This window comes from Zalophus californianus, chromosome 1 (genome assembly GCF_009762305.2).
Source record: "Zalophus californianus isolate mZalCal1 chromosome 1, mZalCal1.pri.v2, whole genome shotgun sequence".
NCBI classification, from domain to species: Eukaryota; Metazoa; Chordata; class Mammalia; order Carnivora; family Otariidae; genus Zalophus; species Zalophus californianus.
This window is the reverse complement of record NC_045595.1, coordinates 143,377,965-143,385,469: the sequence shown is the minus strand read 5'-3', so window position 1 is coordinate 143,385,469 and position 7,505 is coordinate 143,377,965. Positions and strand designations below refer to the sequence as shown.

Genomic DNA, 7,505 nt, shown 5'->3' with positions numbered 1-7,505 from the left:
CCCATGCCTTTAGATATACCTATTTCCAGACATGTTTTCAGGATATATTTGGGGAGGCTGTGATTAAAGGGTATTTTTTTTTTTTTTTTTTGGTATGGAATGGAGTCTGTGTCTCTTGACAATGATTTGAAAAAAAGAATAAAATCTATTTTACATCAACTGAATGTCTTTAATTGGGTCTTGAAGACCAAACAATTCCCTTCAAGACAGCTGGGGCTTTGGGTAGCCCCAAACCAATTAACTCAAATTATATAATTTTCCTCCCACTCCTACCCCCAAAGCTTGACTTGCCTATTTAGTAAAGAGGAGGATTAACGCAAGCACTAAGGAGTCCATTCTCTGGCTGCTTGGCACAATATGCTGAACTTCGTTCTGGGCCAGCCCGAAGCACCCTGGCTGGGAAGAAAGGAAAGGGGAGCTCAAGTCAAGCTGCCTCGTTGGTATGAGTCTCCTCTTTCTTGGGTTACAATGCAATTCAGCATCAATATATTACTAGATAACCACACAGCAGAAAGCATCCTAACCTTTAATGGAAACAAGCAATCTCTAGCCCTCCTAAACCTCTGAGAATGTGCAGGAGCTAATTAAGGCAACAAACTCACGAGGTGATCAGAGGAGACCAGAGAAATTTGAATAGTTATGGAGGAATCTGAATGGGTGTGTGTGTGTGTGTGTGTGTGTGTGTGTGTGTGTGTGTGTGTGTGTGTAAAGAAGCAAAGAGCTGTACTATGAATACATTTCATTTTTCTTCTCTTCCCAAATGGTTTGTTAGGGCTGGAGAAGCATTGGATTAAAGAATTTTGTAACAATTCCAAATGGATATTTTCCAAATTAGAAAAAAATCAATAATTAAAAAGGGGGAATAATACTCTGTATTACAACTATATCACAAATATGTTCAGTACCCTTTGTGACAGTACTGCTTAACTTTTTTTTTTACTATTTTTACATAAAATACTGCATTTTTGTGATCCTTGTAACAAGATACTAGACTCCTGCCTTGGCCATTGTGAAATATAAATGCATTTAAAATAGTTCTAATAAGAAAGGGTAATTAACCTTGAGGCTGGCAGAATTCTTCAGGGAAGCGCTTTATGAGATTTTTTGGCCTTTGGAATCTCAACGAGTACGTGCTGACCTTTTATGTGCCACAAAGAGTAGGTAAACAGTAGACCCCCGCACTCCTTTAGTGTCTCTTCTTTTCTGGGCATATAAAATACAGCACTGAAGTTACTCCAGTATTTTCTCCCACCTTTCTTTCTGAGATGACCCTCCCATGGATACTGTTGGCTTCTTCAACTACTAGAATTGAACAGCTTCATCCAATTGTCTTCCTTGGGTGTTCTGGGTCCTAGGAGTCAGCGTTCACATTTGACTTTTTGTCCACATGTCTGTCAAAAAGGACGATCTAGTGAAATTAAAGTTCACCAGGAAGCTGCAAGCCCACTTCCTAAAGCTCTCATGGATGAAGTAGTATTTTGTCTTCTGTTGATGCCACCATTTCTCTAGGATTTTCTGAGATCTGGAAAAGAAATTCTAGAGAAACGTTTACTGGTTTCCTTTAGAAACTACTGATCATCAGTGTAAGACTCAGGGCTGGAGAACATGTCCCTTGGTCCTTTGGTCCATGGTACCCCCAACCAGGGCTTAGGCCTCCTCTGCCGACGGCCTCTGACTTTGGGGGAGTTGGATCCTGAAATTCAGGGGCCTACAGTTCCACGACAGGTATTCAGCTACGACCCAGAATATGGTTACCAATTCAACGGAAGATAACAAGCTTTCAAATTCAAATTCTGAGACAAACGTTGGCAATTACTTAATCCACTCTATCATTTTAAAGAAGGAGCCCCGTGGCACCCCGGAAAAGGAGGTGACCTGTTCAAAGTCACATGGTTACTTAGCGGTGCAGTCTGATTAGAGCTCATTTCTCCTGAGTCAGCTGAAGAACCGCCTCTCACTACCCATGCTGACCACATCTTCATCCTAGAAGCATCTCATTTATTCTTCTGATGTTATAGATTGCTAATGGCAGGGGGAGCCGGTGATTTACAGGCTGAGGTTTTACCCTGCTGCCCCTGGGTGCACAGTTGGCCTCTGTGGTCCGCTCTCTAAGGCAGAAAGCAGGCAGGGCCCTCAGGGCAGTGGCTCTCCATCGAATGTACGGGTGGAAGAGAAGACTGGCACTTCGCTTCAGGACTCTTCCCCCAAAATCAAGACACTATTCCCATTCCTTCTGGAAGTATTTTGAAATGGAAAATGTTTGACCACTCCTCTCCTGGCTTTACCTCCATGTGCTGTGTGTAATGATCCAGAGAGAATCAATTGGACACTGCATTTTAAAGATAAGGATTGGGATTTTACTTCTGGGTAACCTGGTGACCCCAATCAATCTCTGTCTCACAAACCCTCTGAAGATCTGATGCTCTGGTCTGCAATTAAGTCCCTGCTTCCAAGAATGGCAACAGATGTTGCAATCCAAACACCTTTATTAACTATTTATCTTCAGATGTGTATCAAGGATCTCTTGGCCAACAGAAACAGCAGACCACTCCATAAATGGAAAAATCACACTCTTTCATCTTCAAGCTATTTCACTCTGCAATCCCTTTGAGAAGATAAAAAGAGATATATTAGGGAGGTAGCCAATGATATTTAATTGCTCAAAAAATTTGCCTTTTCTAATTGCTACCAATCCAGTAAAAATGCTGCTATTAAGTTGTATCCCCCAGTTAGACAAAGCATCAGGTGGTATGTCGGGTAAGCAGAAAACATAGCTAAAGTGACAATTTCAGTGTTTGTGTTTTTCTTTATAACTTGGCATTATATTCCATTTGCCAGACATTGAAGCCCTGTCTGAACCATGGCTTCAACACCATAAAGAAAGATCCTTGCCACCCACCTGTCTTGCAAGAATGTCATGAAGATTGTAAATGATGGTGGAGTACTTTAGAATGGAATACAAAGCCAAAATGTTCTAAGCAGGACTCTGTGTAGTCCTTTGTATTTGGGCTCATCAAGGTTTTGTTCTATAACTGACTTCTTGCCTGGAGCTTATTGAGGTTATTTTATAGGGAGGAAAATATACTGTTGTGGGGCCAAGGAAGCTGCTTCTCCCTGGATTTAAGTCACTGGTTAAACTGGCTAGATTCTTCTCACACAGGTAGGTGGAGTGGGCAGTCCTTTGCTTCAAGGGCAGAGGTGAAGTCACAGGAGGTTAATGAATTTTAAGCTTCTCATGGGCACAGGTCCTTCCAAGTTTTTCTCATTGCAATCTGTCTTCATAAAACTTGCAAAAATCAGATATTCTAACCACAATTGGTTAAGAACACTATTTCCACTCTGACTTCTCATCCATAGGGCTGTCAAATGGCATTAAAGTGGGTCCCGGAGCAATTGCACGCTCTAGCTAAGAGGACTTTGAGCTGGGGTGACCTCCGTTTGGGCTTCATGGAATGTATCTGTGATGTGCTGTCCTTCTTGTGTACAGTGAAGTTATTTCTAGCCTTTCTGATATAAAGATGACATTCAGGAATGCTTTCACTACTGTGCCAACTCACCTGCTGTGAGGACACAGAGCTGCAGACCAAAGGTCCAATCAATAGAGTAAACACTGGAGGTCTGGGGGGAATGGAGGAGAAGCAGGGTTTGCCAGGTATGGGCCTAAAGGCCAGCCTGCAGAAAGTGTGTCTAATCATCACGTGCATACAATGGGAAATAGAAGATTCCATTTCAATGATGTCCAGTGGAAGCAAATTCTCTCCGGTCAGGAATATACTAAATAAAAGCATTATTTATCATTATAAAGGCATCAGATGTTTTTTCTTTTAAAATGAGACTTGTGTGAAATACAATTCATCACAATTCTGTGTCTATAGATGTGGACCTATAGAGGTGCTATAAAAAGCAAGTCTATCTAGTGAGAAATTGTGTTTCATGCATGGCAAACTCCAGTCAAGCATGCTAGAGGAAAGAGTGAATGATCTTTCTATTATGCTTATTAAACATAATTATTAATTAAGAAGGGATCAAAAAGTAGTTAGTAAAAAATGTAGGTTAAAAACATATATAAGTATAAGCAGGTAGTTACTACAAATGCAAAGTTGTCTTTAAGATTTTGAGCGTTGATGGCATTTACCAGCTTCCTAAATAAGTATCCATGTTTGTACCTAATTTCTTATTGGTAATCTTTTTCTCATAGAAGGCCCTCAAAATTCTACTTGCTTTAGCCTCCACCTAATGTGGATCTGTCCGGGGGTTGGGTATCTGGCAGCAAAGCTTACTCCTTCATCAAAGATTGATTCTTTAATCCCAGGGGACCTGGGAGGCCAACTATATCCATGCTCCTTGTGTCCCTCTGCTCCTTCCCCACCATGTTTAAGGTAATTAAGGCTTTGACATGAAACCCTCTGCCTGTGATCACAGTGCCACGAATGTCAGAAATTGGATAAATCCATGCATTAAGAAGAAGGGGTGCTGGGGCCTCCTGGTCACAGAGAGCAGCAGCAAAGAGACTGATGAGCAGTGGACAGATCCAGGTTGGTTCCAGGTTGGACTGCCTCTGGCTTACGGGTGACCTGGGGAAACTTCCCTCTTTGGGCCTTGGCCTTCCCGCTGGTGCAGGCCTAAAGGAGTTATCTTCCTATACTGGATAGCTAGGGAGGGCCTCTGCGATAAAGTGACATCCAAGCAGAAACTCAGAGGCAGTAAGGGAGTGAGTCATGTGGCTCTCTGGGGCTTTCCATGAAGACAGAACAGCAACTCCCCAGGCAGGGGTGTGCACGGCGTCTTGGAGGAGCAGCGGAAGGCCAGTGTGCTGGGGCAGAGTGAGCAAGGAGGAGAGAAGTAGGGATGAGGTCAGAGGCTGACACTGAGTAGAGGCTACGGGGGAGGGGGTGGATCCTCAGGGAGATGGGGAGCCACTGGAGCATATGAACGTTGGCGCCACATAACCTGACAGCTATTCACAACTCTCACCCCCGTTGCTGCGTGGAGCAAGGGTCAAGACCAAATAGGAATCCCCTGTAGTCTTCTCGGCGTGGCCTAAGCAAGGAGCCCACGCAGAAGGTGCCCAGGATTACCTCCACTCAAGGCACAACGTCAGAGATACCTGGGAAGGGGCATAGGAAGGCGGTGCTGGCTGGGACGGATCAACGGCCACTATCGAGCAGAGATGGCAGCCGGGGGAAGGTCAGTTTTGTAGAGGAAATGGCGTCCGCAAAGATACGGATGTGAGAAAAACAAAGCCTGTGGTCATGTAAATGGCGCCGTAAGGTGACCCGGAAGGAGGCCTTTGGGCTCTGTGCCCGCAGACGAGCTACCACCCTCCCGTCCCTCAGAGTCCTCGTGGTTAAATGAGGGCGGCGGCGCCATCTACGTCGGTGGGGCGCTGCAACCAGACGGTGCTTGCGTGGTGCTTTGGGGGCACGGGGTCGCTACCTGCATGCCATTTTATGAAATGCCACAAAGTTCAGGGAGGCTAACCGCAGGAACATGAGGGGCAGAAACGCAGGAAATCAGGCCGCAAAGGCTGCTTGAGGCCTCACAACGAAGAGCCTCGAGTGCCCACGCTGAGGAGACCCGGCGGAAGCACCCCCACCCGGTCTGTTCCGGGGAGGGCTTCCCAGACCTGCCCGGTCTGAGTCGCCGGAAGTGCTTACGGAAATGAGGTCTCCCAAGCTCCTACCCTGGGATGGGCCTCAGGGGATTGGACTTCAGCAAGGGTCCCAGGTGATTCTTACACTGGTGCAGCTTAAGCACTTTTCCCCCCGCTACATCAGTGTGAAATGAGAATGTCTTCAACTGCCCAAGATGTGGCTGGCTCGACCGCAGAGCTGGCAACAGTATGCTCAGGCCCCCAGTTCTCATGCAGGCAGCACGCGCAGGGCAGAGCAGGGGTTGAGAGTGGGTGGAGGGAGAAGGCGGGGGGCCCGGATCGAAGGAGAGCTCTGGGGTCCTTTCGAGAGGCCAGCCTTCCCTCCGGGGGGGCTGCACTAGGCGGTGGCCCGGGCTTGCCTCCTCATCCTGGCTCCGACACCCGTGGGTCCTTGTGTGTCCTTGGGGGATTCTTGCCTCCTTTCTGAGCTGCAGCTTCCACCTCTGTTTAAGAATAAAAGTGTAGAGGGCCAAGTTGGGCAAATTCTAAAGTCCCTTCCAGCTCCAAGTTTATCTGTTTATCAAACAGCCTAATCTTTGCAAAGGCGCTTGCAACGGCTACAGCCCAGCCCCGAGACAGCCTTTGCAAACTTTGCTGACAGACTCACGGCTTTTGGGGTTACACAAAGGGCACTGAATACCCCTGCCATCAAGATAAGAGCAGGAACTCGTCCAAAGGGCCTTTCTCCCTGGAGGTTCACATGGACCTCTGCACGCACAGATCTGAGCTCTCTGGGACTTGTCTGATTTAACCCTTATCGTGCTGCAACATTTGGTGGGGCTGACATGCAAACAGTGACCACACTCTGACTTCCTGGCACCCGGGGTCGCGCTCAGCCTTTTCTTTGCCTGAGAAACGAATTGGGCTTTAATGCCTTCTGATTGGAAGCCTAGTGATTCTGTGGTCTGAAAAGCAGAGATAATAGATGCCTTTGATTTTGGATAAATCGCTTAGAACTCCAGGCTTCAGTGTCTTCATCGGAGAGAACTCTGGTTCCCTGGAGGAGACTTTCTTCATTGCTATCAAAAACTGTATTTAGATTTGGTAATGCAGCATTCTGATGCCATAAACGAAATTCCTTTCTTTCCCCCACCATACTGTGGGATGGTCTGACTTTTTAGGATTAGTTTACAAAATAATAGTTTCATCCCAGGTGAAAAGCTGCCTCTCTGCTCACTGTATCACTATTAAAAAAAAAAAAAGATTTATTTATTTATTTGCGAAGGGAGGGGCAGAGGGAGAGAGAATCTCGACCAGACTCTGCTGTGAGCACTGAGTTCAACAAGAGGGAGGCAGTGAAGGAGGGGGGGGGGTGTGTAGAAAGGGGGGGAGGGGGTGGGGGTGGGCCGGAGTCGGCTTGATCCCTTGACCCTGAGATCATGACCTGAGGTGAAATCAAAGGTCAGTTGCCTAACCAGCTGAGCCACCCAGGCGCCCCTCCCCATATCTTTATTAGAGGCATCTTTATATGTCAAGGCAAATGGTGGGAATAGTGGCCTCACTAAGCTCGGTCCCCAGTCGTTTACAAGTGCTTCGCACACACGGAGCCGAGGGAGCTCCCAGACTTATCTGCCTTCATCCTTGTTGCGCTCATTATATTTTAAGCTGTGTGCATTCCTGTAATTTCCACGAAAGTTTTCCAGTGATTTCTTGATACAGTTTCTAAAGGAAGGGGTAACATTTATTCTGCAATCGCTTGTTAATTTATTTTCTCATTTCCAGACCCAGGGGTGTGGAGATAGAAAATCATTTGTAAGGGGAAAAATGTAAAAAACTCAGGTAAACATATGCCCTAAGGGTGTGGGGATAGGGAGAGTTTGTGGGCAGTAGCTTTTGATATTATGATGGACTA

At 46.2% G+C, this 7,505-nt stretch overlaps 1 long non-coding RNA gene across 1 annotated transcript; it reads right to left on the bottom strand.

The window, feature by feature from the left end:
• Positions 1-2,503: 2,503 nt before the first annotated feature.
• LOC113916263 lies at positions 2,504-5,585 on the bottom strand. The gene is made up of 3 exons (XR_003517895.1): positions 5,437-5,585; positions 3,558-3,774; positions 2,504-2,605 (listed from the first exon to the last, which is right to left on the bottom strand). It is a non-coding gene; the product is annotated as an uncharacterized LOC113916263 (long non-coding RNA).
• Positions 5,586-7,505: the final 1,920 nt, after the last annotated feature.